Consider the following 15841-nt stretch of genomic DNA (forward strand, 5'->3'; position numbering starts at 1 on the left):
CCTTTGGAGTGGAATCATCCCAGCTGAAGGCACTGCCCCATCGCCCTTGGCTGGATTCCCCGGGTACACAGGGTGTCCTCAGGGAGGAGCAAATGAGATGTGTTGGGAGGAGCATTAGGGCCTTTCATCCACTGGGGCGGCATTTGGTGCCCAGGGGTGGAAAGTTAATGCATACCTCCGTGACCTGCGCGGCTTCCCGTGTTTCCAGAAGCATCGGTTGCCATCGGGGAGCAGGTTCACACGTGGCGAGTCTCCCTAAAGAGAGGGCAAGATTCCACCCCTGGTTCATGATGTTTCAGGAGACTGTTCTGAGTGTCATGTCTGTAGTACCGATCGGTCTGTGTTTCGTCCGTTTCCACTCAAGGCCTGGAGTTGGCTTACTTTTAAAACCTTGGAAAATAAGGGTGAACGAAGCAGATGTTCTAGTGAGAGGTTCAAGCCGAGACAGGTTGTTGTGGTTTGTTTGTCGAGGCCAAGGGCAGTTGGGGATGGGGCAGTAGACAGTATGCCCTTCTGTACGGTGCGTTGTCTTCCTTCGTCATGAATCCTAAAGCAAGCGCTTTGATGATGATGAGAGCGTGGATTTTGGTTCCTGTCCTAGTCGGTTCATGCTGCTGGAACAAAATACCACAGACTGGGCTGCTTGTGAACGTCAGACGTTGATTTCTCTTGGGTCTGGAGGCTGAAATCCCAGAGGAGGGTGTCGGCATGGGCGGGTGAGGGCTCTCTTCCCGTTGCGGACTTCTCCCTGTGTCCTCCTGTGGTGGAGGGGTGCAGAGCCCCCTGGGGTCTCTTCTATAAAGGCTCTAATCCCATTCATGAGCCCCCACCTCCTGGCACATCGCCTTGGGGTCAGGTTTTAACACTTGGATTTGGGGACACAAACCTTCAGACCATAGCAGATCCTGATGGTGATACTGTGGTCTCTCCCTGTGTAAGGGAAGAGGTCACAGTTGCTCAGTAATTCTTCAGGCAAGATTAATTTTGCTTCATTTAATTAAAAAATCTGTGTCACTCAGGGCTTTAGAACAGGAGGGGGATTTATGAGCAATAGAAGGAAAATAGGTCTTTGCAGATGCAGAAGGGCTTGGAAGTACCTGTTTCAGGTGGAGCAAAGTGGCGTCCTGTGCGGACCCTGGTGCAATTGTAGGGCACGGAGTTTCCTAAATGATTGTGAGTTGGTTGATGACCAGGCCCGACACTGGGTCCACCCTGGTCGCCCGGTTTGGCCGGTGTCCATGTCACTGTCCTGTGGCAGCTCTGTCTGTCCTGCTGCTGCTGGTCTGCTGCAGGCTGTGCGTGCAGCAAGGCTGGTCTGGAAAGTCCAGGCGAGGAGCGGTGGCTGCGACACCAGGTGCTGGGAGGGCTATTTCCACACGTGGGTGGGGCGTGGGGTGTGCTCCCTGCGGTCGGCGCCTTGCATCAATCAGTAAGACTGGTAACCTTTCTAGGTGTGATCCCCCTTCTTATAAAAGTAGCACATGTTGACTGTAGAAAGTACAGGAAGGGGGGAGATTAAAACCAGCCCCTCCACCGAGAGAGTGTGGTGCCTGGGTGGTGCCTCGAGGGGCGCCCCACGTGGGGTCATGAGACCCTCCGGTTCTGAGGTCTCAGCAGATGGGCAGCCAGGCCATGAGGGCGTGTAGTGCGTAGAGGCACGTGCTCCTGAGAAGCGGTTCCCAAGTCCCTGTCCTTGCGTGGCCGCCACGAGGGAGGCGGGCATGGGCAGCAGTGGGGGTGGGGGCACATTGGGAGTGGAACGCACACTTTTTTCGTGGAGCATTTTCAGCTGTGACACCTGAGGGGGAGAACCCTAGTAATTCTCACATGTATGGTTAACTGTGCAGATTAATCATTCAGTTTCTTCCCAGGAGGTTGGCGACATCTTCATTTCTGTTCTGACTGCTGGTAAAAGAGTAACCAAACCCTCCTGGGGCCACCCCCTGGAGCTTGTGGCTTAGAACCTCATAGTTACATAGTAACGAGGGGGCAGTGGAAATGGAGCAGTGTCCTTGCAGAAGGTTCTGGTCATTGATGTGGGGTTCACGTTTGTCATCATGTGAACCCAGCAAGGAGTCCTTGTGACCTGGCAGTCGTCTCCCTTGGCTTCCCCGCGAACAGAACTCTCCTGGAAGTCCTGACCGTTAGGCCTGCAGACGGCATGTGCTGTGCAGGGAGTGACTACTTGGGTACTGATTAGTACCCACTAATGGCAGTGGCTGTCTTTGAGGAGTTTCTGCATGCATGTGACCGACTTGGGCCCTGAGGTGACGTTTCTTGAGCCTGGCCTTGTGCACACGGGAGCACATGCTCTCTCGACATGACCCTGTGTGTCTTCTGGACAGAAGGGACCTCAGAGAGTCCCTGGGCGGCCTCTCGGGTAAGTGTGTGCCCTCTGGAAAACCATCACTGTTCTCACATGTCTGAGCAGGAAGGGTCTTGTGGGTGTGGAGACCCAGGGTAAACCCGTGTGGGCTCCTATGGCCGTGGTTTTACTCAAAGAAGGAGAAGGCCCAAGGCAGCCCCCTCTCTCTGACATTAGGAGTTCCTAGAGATGTTCAGGGAGCCCTGGAAAGAGTTCTAGATTATCAGAGAGAAAAGGCATTTCTGAAAGTGAGCTGGCGTCACCGTTCCTTATTTTCAAGGCAGTGTGAACACAGATCTGAGCAATAACCATGGTTTTTTGTTTGAGTAATGGGGAATTTTTCTTCCTTCGTATCATTTAGCATTTTATTTGTGGGGTCCCTTGGTACGTGCCCAGGCAGCTGGAACGTCCCCCAGCCAGGGAGGGGCCCCTGAGACACCACCGGGCCTCTCACTGGACGGTGATGCTGCGAGACCTCAGTTCCTTACTCTGTCCGGGCAGACCTCCTCGCAGCCCCCAGCTCTCCCACCATCCCCTCTTCCCTCTGAAAACACAGGAGCCCTTCTTGACACCTGTCCCTCCTTATCTCGCTCTGCTGTCACCTGGTCCCGGGCCCCCTTTCCTCCTGAATCTTGCCGATCCGCACTCCCCTCTGTTCCCCTGGGACTTGGGAATGAGCAGCCTTTGAAGGGAACGTTGGAACCTCCGGGGTTTGTCTGTCTTCGTGCAGCTCTGTAAGTTGTATGTAATCCATAGCCTTGCAGATGGTCCTCGTCTGAGACGGGCCCATGAATTCCATCCAGTGGCGGGGCAGTCAGCTTCCTCCCACAGAAAAAGCCAGTTTTGTGCCTGTTAGAAATTCATTTCAATATTCCTTTATTCCATGTATTTTTTTTATATTGAGCTGAAGCTCACATAACATAAAATTAACCACATTACAGTGAACGATTCAGGGGCATTTAGTACCTTCACAGTGTTGAGCAACCATCACCTCATCCAGTTCCAGAATGTTGTTGTCCCCCGAGAGGAGACTGCCTCCTGGGCCTGGTCAGGTGGGTGTGACTCAGGACCACAGCTGTCTGCGCTAGATCGGGTGTCCAGAAAGACGTGCCCACAACGTGGCGCCCGTCTGGTCCCCTGTGTGCCCTCGTGTACTTGGTCCTCCCTTTGGGGGTGTTGTCGGTCTTACACTGTCGAGTCTGCTGGACGAAAACCTCTGTGTGAATACCTGCCCCTGTTTCCATCGTTCCCCGGGGGAGCACTGACCTTGTTAAGGTTCTGGATGACCCCTGCCCTGTTGCTTCTAGAAAAGGCTTCCTGTTGACTGTGAGGACGGGCCCACACCTTCTCACCACCACTGAGCAGTATCATCTTTCCTTTGTTAATTCTGTAGGGGGAGAATGGTGCCTTGTTTTAGTTTGATTTTTCTGATGACCGGTGAGATGAACATTTCATTTCACGCGCTTGGTCATGGTACTTTTAGAAAGGAGAATCTTCGGCGTTCAGGAGAGCAGTGGCCAGGTCAGCAGCGACCCCCTCGGGCATGCGTGGGAGACCTGCTTGGGAGCATGGGCCCCCCCCGGGCCTCTCTCCCTGCAGGGGCGTGGGGAGCAGGGTCCTGGGCACCGTGGGGAGCTGTTGCTCTCTAGGTGGCCTCGTGGAGCTCTGCCCGCGTCCTGGAGGGAGAGTCCCCTTAGGCAGAACATCCTGTGTGCTGTGTCTGATGTTACAAGGGCTGGGTTTTCCACAGTGTGGGGAGTGCTGGGTGTGCTGAGTGGGGTGTTTTCCTCTGACGTCACCCCTTTTCTCTTGCCCGCCGGCTCCTGGGAGCTGTGATGTGGGTCTCGAACAGGCCCTGAGCCTGCTCTTGAACCAGCCCAATTGTACCGTGACCCTCGACTGCTGGGACCTCCTGGAACCTGAGAGTCCCCAGGAAGCTGGAACCCAGAAGTGTCCTCTGTCCATCGGGCCCGCATGTTTTGGGGCTTCCAGTCGTTTGTGATCAGTTGTCAAATGAGAAGCAAACCCAGACTTAGTAAGAAGAGGCTCCGTTAGAGAGGATTGTAGCTGGAGAGGGGGTGTCGCAGTGGGGAGACGTGCCCGTGAGATCAGGGAGCGTGTCCAGGCTCAGACAAACTGGGATTTTCCTTGTAGGGAGGTGTAGACAAGGCGCAAGGACCCGGGTGTGGGGCGGAGGAGGAAGAGGGGAGCAAGGGGGTAGTGGATCAGAGGATGTGCCCCGAGGCCAGCCTGTTCTCAGTGGGGCTGTCTGAGGGTCAGCCTGGCGGTGGGTCCAGGGGCCTGGGGCAGGGAGAGAAGCGGAAGCAGAGTTTGGGTAACAAGCGATTTGTTCCACTTGATCTGTGGGGACGAGCTGTTCAGCCCATCACTGAGAAGGTGCAGGGTGGACTTTGGGGGTCTGGGTCTGGCCGTGCCCCAGGTGAACAGGGGCTCTGTGAGTGTTATCCACGTTGTGTGCACTGAGCCCCTTCTGGAACACGGAGGGATGAGGGTGTCCGACCCTGACTGCAGGGCCGGGCACAAGGAGGGCTATCCAGCAGCGTGCGGCAGGAAGTGGGGCGTCCTCGTGGTTGATGTGTCACTGCCCTGGGTGGACCTTGTGCTCCAGTCACCTCGGCCCTGAGACCTCCGCCCGGCCGCCCTGCCCTGGCCTCTCCTGCCAGGACCTGCTTCTGGGGGAGGGGGCATTTGAGCTGGGCTGTGGCAGGTGGGAAGGACCTGCCGCATGCAGGAGTGGCTCTTGGGTCAGAAGGGCCGGCGGGGGGCTCTGGCCATCGCAGGCTGTGCACTTGAGTGGTCACTGGGCCTGGTTAGGGGCTGGGGGGCCCGGGGGCCCCTCAAGGAGGCCTCCCCAGCTGTTGCTCACGTCTCCTCTGTGGCTCTGAGTCGTGTGGGAGGTGTGCTGGGCCTGCCCTGCGCTTGAGGTCATTGGAAACCTCACACATCCCCGTAATTTTTGGTTTCTTCCTTTCTTTTTTCTCTTTGACTCTCCTCCTCCTCCCCTTCTTCCTCCTGCTCTGATTTTGGTTTTTAAGACCGTAATTTGTTTTAAAACTGAAACGATGAAATGCTAAAGTCAAACACCTGCATTTTCTTACTGCATGATTCTGAGTCAGGGACCGACGATGGGAGAGCTTTGTGTGAACACATTCTTCTTTATTCCGACTTTGTAACCGCTCCCACTGCTGCTGGCAAGGCCTGACCCCCTGACTCCCTCTGTGCCCCAGGAGCTCATGCTCAGCATCGTGTCGCATGAACTGGGGGTGCAGACGATGCCCTCTGTCTCAGTTCATGCTGAGGCTGCGTCTGGTCTCACCTGGCCAGGTGAGCTGCACCCTGTGACTGAGCCCCAGGGGCTGTAGAGTGGCCATGACCTTTAGTCCGTGTGTACATGTAGGGGGGTAGGGGATTCTGCTCACGGCTACCCCTGCTAACACATCACCTTTTGTCACTCTGTCCCAGACTCTGCCATCACCAGACGGTGAGAAGAAGCCGAGCCCCGGCTGCTGGAATGTTTGATGACGCCGATCATCAGGTACAGGATGAAAGCCGCCTGCGGAGTGTGGTTCTGTCTAGAAGCGGCTCCTAAGCAGGTCTTGGCGTGGGCGTCCACCTTCCAGTCAGCGGCTGTTACCTCTGGTACCAATGGGAACTTGGGAGCAGAGAGGGAAGGTCGGTCTCAGGAAGCTCAGGCCTGAGTTCACAGTCCCTCTGGGGCTGCGGCTACAGAGGACATCGGTGCCTCGTGTGACGTGGGCAGGAGAAGGGCCCCCTGAGGCCATGCCGGGGGTGCAGGCCTGCAAGTGGGTGCCCAGTGGTCGGCGCCGGCTTCCCCAGGTGGCGGGGGAGGGTGCCAGGGGCCGGGGAGGTGCCTGTGAGGCCTGCCCCTGGCCGGACCTCCCCACATCGCCTGGGGACCGGCTTAGCGTGCTGCACTTGCATATCGGGTCCTGGGAGGTGGTCTGTCGCTGCACCCAGGGGTCCCTTCCTCCTCTTTGGTCTTGCTAATTCACACCTGGTAGTCAGGGCGCCCCTGTGGGATGGCGGCTCCGTGGCTGCAGAGTGGCCTAGGATGCTGCTTGTGGTTCTGGCACGTTTACTTGCTCCCACTGAGAAGGGGGGCTCAGAGGGAGCTGTTCTGTTTGTTTGGGTTGGGGGCCGGCAGCCCAAGAATAAACTTCCGGAAGAGCCAGGAAAGTGACGAGGAGCCATTCCTGGGAGCTGCGGACGAAGGATGGAGGAGGCTGATGGAAACGGCAGGTGGGGGTGCCGGCTGGGGGTGCAGTGCCATCGGTCAGTCACACCCCGAGCAGGGAGGGGACCCGCAGCACCTGTGACCTGGGTTCACGGTTAGTGCAGACGTGTCTGGGTTAGAGGGCATTTCCAGGAGTGACTCTGTTTTCAGTGTGTGGGATATTTAAGTACCGCGTCCTCTCTAGAAAGCCCGTGGTGCTGGCTGAATTGCCCTCTCGGAGAGAGCGTTTGGTGTTCAGTCCCCGTGTTCCTGGGCCAGCCTTCCCTGACGCCTGGCCCGGGAGCTTTCCCTTCCCTCCTCCACGTTAGGAATCACCCCCTGGCTTTACCTTTCACATATGAACAGTCTGCTTACAAAAGACAATTTAAAAGGAAATGCTTAGGAAGATTAAAAAACATTCTGGAGGGCCGGCCCCGTGGCTTGGCGGTTGGGTGCGTGTGCTCCGCTGCTGGCGGCCCGGGTTCGGATCCCGGGCGTGCACGTGCATTGACGCACCGCTTCTCCAGCCATGCTGAGGCCCTGTCCCACATACAGCAACTAGAAGGATGTGCAGCTATGACATACAACTATCTACTGGGGCTTTGGGGGGGGGGAAATAAAATAAAATAAAATCTTTAAAAAAAAAAAAAAACATTCTGGAATTTGCGTTGAAGTGAAAAAACAAACCGTTTTTAACGGATCGACTTTTTCGAAGTGGTTCATACAGAAGCTTTGTGTTGGTGGGTTCTCCGTTTGGGGACAGAGCAGTGTGTCCTTCTGTGCTGCTGCAAGCCCATCGCCCCTATGATGAGAGTCCTGGGGACGTGTCATGAACCAAGGTGCGTCTCTACAAGGAGCTGACCCCTGGGATCGCCTGTCGTCCCGCTAGAGCAGGCACCAGGGGGTCTGGGAGGCCTGGCTGTGAGGTGTGGGATGGTCAGGTGAGCTGGGGGGCCACGCCTGCCCACGAGCTTCCCCAAAGCACGGAACAGGAGGGGCCACGAGGGGCTCTGCAGCCTCCCAGGGGCTCTGGGGTACACGTGGACGTCTGTCTGGGGAGTTGGAGAACGACAGGATATGATTTTATGTCTCACCTGCGATTTTTTCTTTAGACCCAAACTCTTAAAGCTTGGGCATGCCTGTGGTGAGAACTGAGTGCAGAAAGTGAATTACTCCGAGTGGCAGTGTTTGGTGCTGTTTGGTCTTTAACGGTCCTGTGGTCTTACCAAGCGTGTGGTATGTGTGCCGCCTGGCTGCCAGGGTGGCCCCCAGAGGCAAGGAGCTCCACGGGCCTGAGATGGCCACCCATCCATAGGAGGTGTGCTTTGTTTTTAGCAAATGGCGTTCAGTGTCTCGCAGAGGTGAGAGTGGGACAATGTAATTAAGCGACACTGAAGTGAAGTTAATTCCTTCTGCATGTGTCAGAAGGCCCTTGAGGGTCTCCTTGGTCCTCCGCTGCAGCCCTGTGAGGCTGTCGCCTAGACACCGGCCCAGGACCACCCCTGAGGGTGTCAGGGTCCTGTGGGCGCTGCTTTAACCAGTGGTGAGTGGTCTGGGCTTTAGTTTCTGAAGACAGCTGAGGGACTGAAAGTTCATGACTCAATAATGTGAAAACTCCCCACAGCTAACTTTATCCTAACGCCATTCCGCCCCGATATTAGCCCCAATGGTTCATCTCGAGGCCTGTGGTACAGCCTGTTATAGGAGCAATAGGCCACTGACGAGGAGGCACGTGGAGAGCAGTGGGTCAGAAGGACAGAGGGCCCGAGCACCGTCCAGCCGTCTCGCGCCAGCTCAGGGGCCGGCCCTCAGGTCAGTCCCTGGTGAGAGACCGCCCACAGACACTGCTTCTGTCCATCCTGCTGAGGATGGGGCTCCGAGGAGCCGGGACCGAGGTGGGCAGAGGGCTGCTGTCTAGGACCTCCGTCCGTAACAGTCGTTCAGCTCTGACATCGTCGGGTCCATTTATAGTGACCAGAAGCTTCCACACCTTCAGCCACACCTGGACCCGCTCTGGCTCCTACAGCAGAGCTGCACGTGGGCAATGCCGCTCCTTCGTGTGTAGACCCGTGCTGTCCAGTGCTGTGGCCCACGCTGCGTGGGCCGCCGGGTGCTCCCGTGGGGCTGGCCGGGGCCGAGGGAGCTGTGCGCGTAAATACGGGTGACGCTCTGGCCGCCCTGGCTGCCCTGACGCCCTGGCCAGTAGAGCATCCTGTTCGCGGCTCTGTTAGTCACATGGTGAAGTGACTGTGCTGTGGATGTGTGTCTGGGTAGGTAAAACATGCTATGAAAACTGACTTTGCCTGTGTTTTTATTCTCCCACCGTGACTTCTGGGAACCTCTGCATCACACGTGTGGCTTGCGTGGGCGCGTGCCTGCTGTTTCCGTGGGAAGCACAGACCTAGGCTGTGCTTCAGGGCCTCTGCATTTGCGGTCCCCCTCCCGTCGAGGCCCGGCCTGTGGGTGGGGGCACTGATGGGTGTGGCACCTTTGAAGCTGCCTGAAGTGCTGCCGTGTTTGCGTTTCTGCCGACGGTTTACAAACAGACTGCTGGGCCTTGTCGAAGGAATGGGATCCCTGCTCAGGTCGCATTTCTCCCGCAGGAGCCCGGAGCTCTGCTGTGTGGGCACGCTGCCCCCCGACAGGCCGGCCAGGCTCCCCATTGTCCAGGCTCCGTGTTGTCTAGACTTCCGTCTCCTTGTTTTCTGTGGATATAAAAGAACATGCAGCTCGTCTGCAGCGTGGTTTTCCTCTCACAACCGTCCTGCACGTGTTGGTTGGCGAGCGGAGCCCGCGCGTCTGCCGTGGCTTTGGTGAACTGCCGCGTGTTCCGGTGGGAGGGGGCCACCGTTTAACCCTCTCCCTCTCCTGGACGTCCTGCTGATGCGCTGCTGGATGGGGCTGCTGTTTTAGCAGCTGCTGGGCACATGGCTGGAGTCCTGAGGGAGACCCACAGGCCTGCCCACATCTGGCCGGGCTATTTATATCTGACAAAGGCCCGTTTTTCTCTGGAAGGAGTGGGCACATGGCGATGCTGTCACGCTCATGGGTGAAGCCAGTGAAACGAGCCTTTCATTAGAGGACTTGGTGGTGTGTCCAACACGTTTCTGTGCACGTGCACAGGCCTGGGGGTTTCACATCTGCCCCGAGGCTGCTGTGCGAGCACACACGGGAGCGCTGGCGGAGCTGTGGCCCCAAGGTGGCCTTGGTCCCAGCGTTGGCATGGCACGGCCCAGGTCGGCAAGCCACGGCTCTCCCACAACCCCTGGGGGAGGGCAGGTCCCTCCGGGGCCCGTCTCTCCACAGTGTACTGAACTCCTGAGATGGGCCCAGCGCATTCTAGGCACCAGGGCCTCCCCTTGGAAGAGCGTTCTGGTGCTGGGAAAGATGGACCGCAAACGGAATCAGTAAGCCAGATGTGAGGGGGTGAGATGGTGATGGGTGCAGAGGAGAGAATCAAGTGGAAAGGGGCCTGGGGAGGCCTCACTGAGAAGGGTGGTTGGTTGAAAAGACAGGAGCTGTGTCTTGGTTTGGGGAGGAGAGTTCTGGGCAGAGGGAACAGCAGGTGCAAAGGCCCTGAGGCAGGAGTGTGCCTCAGGTGTTGGTGGGGGGCAGCTGAGAGCAGATAAGGTAGACGGTGAGCTTATTTGTGCTCGGGGACACTGAGATGGGAGCCCTGAGAGCTGAGGGTTTGGACAGGACCACAGGCTTCCAGGGAGAACGGACCATGGAGGGCGGGACAGGGGACCCCATTAGGAAACTGTGAGGTGATCTGGAGAGAGAGGTGGTAGCTTGGTTCAGAGTGCAGCAGTGAGGGTGGGAGGATGGCCTGATTGGTGTTTATTTGGAGGTGGGGCCAAGGGGACTTGCTCCCTGGCTGGATCTGGAGTGCGGTGGGAGCCGAGGATGCTCCAAGATTTTGGTTGAGCATCTGGAAGGATGGAGGGTCCTACTTAGGGGCCAGCTCCCCCCAGGCCATCCAGGAGGCATCCCAACCTTGGGAGGCGGGGAGCGTGGTTTTGGGGACACGTGAAGTTTGAAGGGGAAGAGGCCCTGGAAGCCTACGCCTGGCGTCGAGGAGGGTCTGAGGACCGTATCAAGGGGTGGGTCCCGGCCGGAGCCAGGGCACCAAGTTCTCCCAGGGAATGAGCCTCCTCACCAGGGAACATCCCTCGTTCATGCGTCCATCGATGAGGCTGGCTTGTGCGGGCCATGAGGATGGGCTGTGGGGGCGAGATGGCCCTTGACAGTGGGATACCTGGCTGAGTGGCTGCTTGGGAAAGGAGAGGTTGTGGGCAGCGTGTGGGCACACGAGTCTTGGGGTGCACCCCAGCTGAGCCCTGTGGGGTGCTCTGAGCCCCTGGGCACTAAGGCGTTTGGAGGTGGGGTTGGGAGTGTAGATGAGGCAGAGCCCACCCACCCAGCCACAACTGGACTTTAAGCCTCAGCACAGCATGGTTTGGGGAGCGAGGGAGGGGGGTGTAGGAAGGAGGCGCCTCGCTCCTCCTGTGCAAGCCTCGTATGGACCTTCTTCACGCCTTCATGGGCTCCTTTTGCTGTCTTGTTGGAAAGGCATGGCTGCCCAGGGGCATGGATGGCCCACGCCTGAGTCAAAGGGGGCACTCATTTTTGCAGGAAACTCCGTGGGCAGCAGAGCTCGCCCGCTGTCCTCTCCAGAACCCGAGGGAGGCCCGGTTGTGTTCATCACAGAGACGAGATTGTGCATCTCATCTTCTTGGCCACGTTGGGGGTGTTGATTGCCGACCAGCCAGTGTTCCATCATGAACTTGGACCAGGCCGCTCGGAGCCACTGATTCAGGCTCCAGGGTTGGTTCTTTGATCCCTTGTAAAAGGCTGAAGAGTGGTCCCCAAAGAAGTCAGGTTCTAACCCCTGGGACCTCTGAGTGTTACCTTATCTAGAAATGGGGTCTTTGCAGATGTGGTTCAGTTAAGGATCTTGAGATGGGGAGGTAACCTGGGTTATCTGATGGGCCCTCAATGCATCACAAGTGTCCTTATGAGAAGGAGGCAGGGGAGATTTGAAAGACAAGCGGAGAAGGCGATATGAAGATGGAAGCAGAGATTAGAGTGATGTGGGCCTGATGCTAATTTTGTGTGTCAGCTTGACTGGGCTAAGGGTGCCAAGATATTTGGTCAAACATGATTCTGGGTGTGTCTGTGAGAGTGTTTCTCGGTGAGATTAGCATTTGAATCTGCAGACTGAGTAAGCAGCTGGCCCTCCCCCATGTGGGTGGGCCTCATCCACTCAGTTGAGGGCCTGAAAGGAAGAGAGAATTCGTTCTCTCTGCCTGGCTGTCTTTGAGCTGGGACATGGGTCTTCTCCTGCATCCAGATTTAGACCTGGACGGGAACTTGCACCATCAGGTCTCCTGGGTCTCCATCCTGCCGACTGCAGAGCTCGGGGCTTCTCAGCCTCCATGATCACGTGATCTGATTCATTGTATTAAATCTCTTTCTCTCTATACACATCCTATTGATTCTGGTTCTCTGGGGACTCTGACTAATACAGTGGCCACAAACCGAGGGATGCCAGCAGCCACCAGGAGCTGGAAGAGGCAAAGAAGTTCTCCCCAGAGTCTCTGGAGCAGCATGGCCCTGCTGACACCGCAATTTCAGCCCAGGGAAGCTGACTTCAGACTCTTGGCCTCCGGAACTGTGAGAGAGTAGGTTTCTGTTGTTATAAGCCTCCCAGGTTGTGGTCATTTGTTAGCTGCTGCAGGAAAAGAATACAGCCAGTATAAACAGCGCTGCCGTTCACAGCCAGCCGCGCGCATGGGGCTGTGACGGGATGCACGGATTTCAGGGAGCCGGCCACGGGGCCAGGGTGTGTCTCTCTCTGTTTTATAGATTTTGCCAGATCAGTGTCCAGAAAAGTCTAACAGTTTGTCTTTCCCCGTAAGGATGAGCGTGTACCCCGGTCCGAGTATGCTCTCAGCAGAGGGCATGAGGAGTCTTTCCAACCTGGTGGGCCTGGGAGGGGCAGAGTGGCAAGGTTGCTACAGGACGCGGGTCTCCCCGGATCCTGGTGAGTGTGGGATCTTTGCACACAGACCCCTCGCGGTTTGCATCCTTCCGTCTGTGAACTACCCCTTTATGCTCATCGCCCATGTTTCTCTGGGATGTTTCTCCCTCCTTTGCCCATTTGCAGGGCCTGTTTATTTGGTCCAGACATCGAGATTCTCTCCTGTTCTCCTTGAAAACGTTCATTCCCAGTTCTTCTGCCTGCTGATTCCTTCTATTAACGTGTCGTTTGGCATCAAGATGAAATCAGGGTACAGTCGACTGTCTCTCTGGTGACTTCTGGCCGTGGGCGTTTGTCAGGAAGATCACACGGCGGTGTCTCGATTGCCTGGCAGGGTGTTATTGTTTGTGTTGTTGAGCTCAGCTCCTCAGCGTGTCCAGAGCGCTGTGCATAACGTGGAGTAAGAAGTGTGAGGGAGGGGCGTCCGGTCTGACTTCCTCCCCGTGCGCCAGCACTAACTCTTCCATTAGTGATCTGCCCTTTGGCCAGCGGGCTAGCCTTCACGTCTGTGGTGTGTTATGGTCTCGTGTAAACCGGTTCTGTCTGGGGACTCTCCGTTGCATCCCACTGGCTTGTTTTTGCGCACGGGGAGAGCAGCAGGAGCTCTCCTGTACACGCCCTCATGACTGCGTGCGCGTGGTCACTTGTTTCTCGTGGCCCCCGGGCAGAGGAGGCCTGGGGTGGATGCGCATGGCTGTGCTGCCGGGGCAGCGGGCGGTGGAGGTGCGAGGGAGGGCCGGGTGAGAAAGGACACAGGAACCATTGAGCTGTGTAAAAGTGGCCCTCCGTGCATGCAGAGTTCCAAAACATTATTCAGCAGGTGACCTCACAGTGTCCAAGGCACCAGACAGACCAAGTCTGCCTGCCGAGGGGGTGAAAAGATAACACGTCTACCGGCCCTGCCGTTGTGTCAGGAGCGTGCCACGGCATGGTCTCCTCCGGGCGTGGGCACTCACTCTGCACGTGTGGTGTTGTGTGTGTGCATGCAGGGTGCACGTGCCCTTGGCATGTGTGCGTGCTGCTGTATCAGGTGCCCCTGTATCAGGTGCCCCGTGTCTGACCTTTGCTGCCTTCAGGAGCTCACACCTGGGCACTGACCCAGGTCCTCTAGGCAGCAGTACCCCAAACACCCTCTGTGTCCCCCAAACACCCTCTGTGTCCCCCAAACGCCTTCTGTGTCCCCCAGACACCCTCTGTGTCCCCCAGATGCCCTCTGTGCCCCAGCTCCCGCTGTGCTGCCCTAGCTGGCCGGCTGCACCCATGCTGAGGCCGTGAGGTCAGGGTCTGCGCTTTCCCTCTGGTGGCCCTGGCCCCACCCACACTGCAGGTGGAGGTGTGCCTGAGCTTCCCGCACGCACACCTGACCCCACAGAGGACTGACAGCTAACAGATACACCTGAGGAAGTGGCCTCAGTGGAGGTGGGGTGGGGTGGGTGTCGGTGCTGCAGGCAGGCCGTCCAGTCACTCTCGGCCCCAGCAGGTCCTCCTTGGCAGCTGCTGTGGCCCAGCCTGCTCCGCAGGTGGCATCATGGGCGGGTGGTGTCCAGAGGCACTTGGCAGGGCGGGCTCATTTGTCTCCCAGACACCTATGTGACTGGAGGCTCTGCAGGAACAGCCAGACCAGACTGTAGCCCGTCTGCCCCGAGGTCATTGGAAGGTGAGCTGGGAGCCTCCCTGTGGGAGGAGGACGGGGAGCAGCTGGCGCTGGGTGAGAGGTGCCACCTGGCTGTGGGAAGTGTTCCCGGGGCTCTGGGGTTATGCAGACCCGGGAATGGCCGTGTGTGGTGGGCAGTCCTTGGGGTTTGCAAGCAGTACCTGGCACCCCTGGGTTGGGCGTTTGCCTGGGGCACATGAACCAGGTCCCAGTGCTGACCCCGTCTGTGCCCGGTGGTCTGGTCTGTTCCCTCACTGGGAGGGTGGAGGAGGGCGGGCCCTCCCGGGGCTGTCTTGAGCAGATCCCCTGCAGGGCTGCACAGGTCATGACTCCGCACATGCACTTTGACAGGAGAGCTCACGGTGGCAGGGGTCCTGATTCTTGACCGGCTGTCAGGTCCCTGTGGAAGTGAAACTCATTCATGTTTCCTGATTTTACCATGGACTCTGTGTTTCTGGCTGGCAGAGGACAGTAGCTCTGGGCAGGCAGGCAGTCTGTTCTGATGTCTCAGATTGTGAGCGCCTCACTCCTCTGAGATCCACGGGTGCCCGGCTCCCTCGTCATTCTCCTGTGCTGCCGAGACCCAGCAAGGAGCGCTGGGTACCCCCACCCCCCGCTGTGTCCCACAGAGCCCATCCCGTTGCTCTGACACTGACCGTGACCCAGGCCACGTGGGGAAAGTGAACCGAGTCGAGGGCCAGAGGCTGCGGCCGGCAGGGGAGGGAAGGACACGCGGCATGCTCCTGGCGCCCTGGCCGGGGAGGGCCCGCCAGCCTCGCCTGTGACGGTCTGCACGTCTGTAACCTGCACACTTCAGGCGTGTGCAAATAGAGCCGAGTGTCCAGGGGGGAAGAGAGACATGTTTAAACACAGCCGCAGACGGGCGCCCCAGGAGGCTCTGTCAGTCCCCCACATCCACCTCCTCCTGCCCTCCTGGGCGGTGGCCCCCCAGCGAGGCACAGGCTTTGTCCTCGAGGTGGAGCCTGGTGTTGCGCTGCTGAGCAGAGGCCGCAGTGTAACAGGGTTTCAGTGCAGGCCCGGGTGGGAAAGCTGGAGGCAGAAGGCTTGGGTCTGGTGTAGGGGCTGACACGGAGAGAGGGACCCAGTATCCATGCGGGCACGAAGCAGCTGCAACCGTGTGGGCCAAGGGGCCCTGGCATTGGGGACCCTGCAGCCCCCCGGAGGAGACGCCGGGGCTGAGAGGGTTGGTGCCTCTTCCTCCTCCTCTCCCTGGGCTCTCCACACGCCCGTCTCATGGCCGAGGCAGCCTGACACAGCTTGGCCCCGGGCGCTGTGGCCAGAGCTCAGGGTCACCCCTCTGATTTCAGCACTCTGTCCGTGTTGCTCTTCTGGCCGTGCCCCTAACGTGCTGGGCTCTCTGCCTGGGAAACTCATGTTTCCTCTGACTGGACGATTGCGTGTCCACCACGCAGACCTCTGAGGGCCCCCACGATGGCCCGTCCACCACACAGACCCCTGAGAGCCCCACGATGGCCCGTCTCCCACGCAGACCCCTGAGAGCCC

At 58.1% G+C, this 15841-nt stretch overlaps 1 protein-coding gene across 4 annotated transcripts in view; it reads left to right on the forward strand.

The window, feature by feature from the left end:
* LOC101403226 (semaphorin-4D) overlaps window positions 1–15841 on the forward strand; it is a 99363-nt gene that overhangs the window by 25234 nt on the left and 58288 nt on the right. For 2 of the 4 annotated variants that reach the window (XM_087444781.1, XM_087444780.1), the window contains exon 2: window positions 5849–5921. The exons of 1 other annotated variant lie outside the window; for it this stretch is intronic. The gene's annotated coding sequence lies outside the window, so the exon portion shown is untranslated. Of the gene's footprint in view, window positions 1–5848; window positions 5922–12000; window positions 12305–15841 lie in introns of those variants that run through there. One more of the 4 variants, XM_087444787.1, reaches the window with a different exon arrangement.

Source organism: Ceratotherium simum, chromosome 20 (genome assembly GCF_057802395.1).
Source record: "Ceratotherium simum simum isolate JZ-2026a chromosome 20, ASM5780239v1, whole genome shotgun sequence".
Taxonomy (NCBI): domain Eukaryota; kingdom Metazoa; phylum Chordata; class Mammalia; order Perissodactyla; family Rhinocerotidae; genus Ceratotherium; species Ceratotherium simum.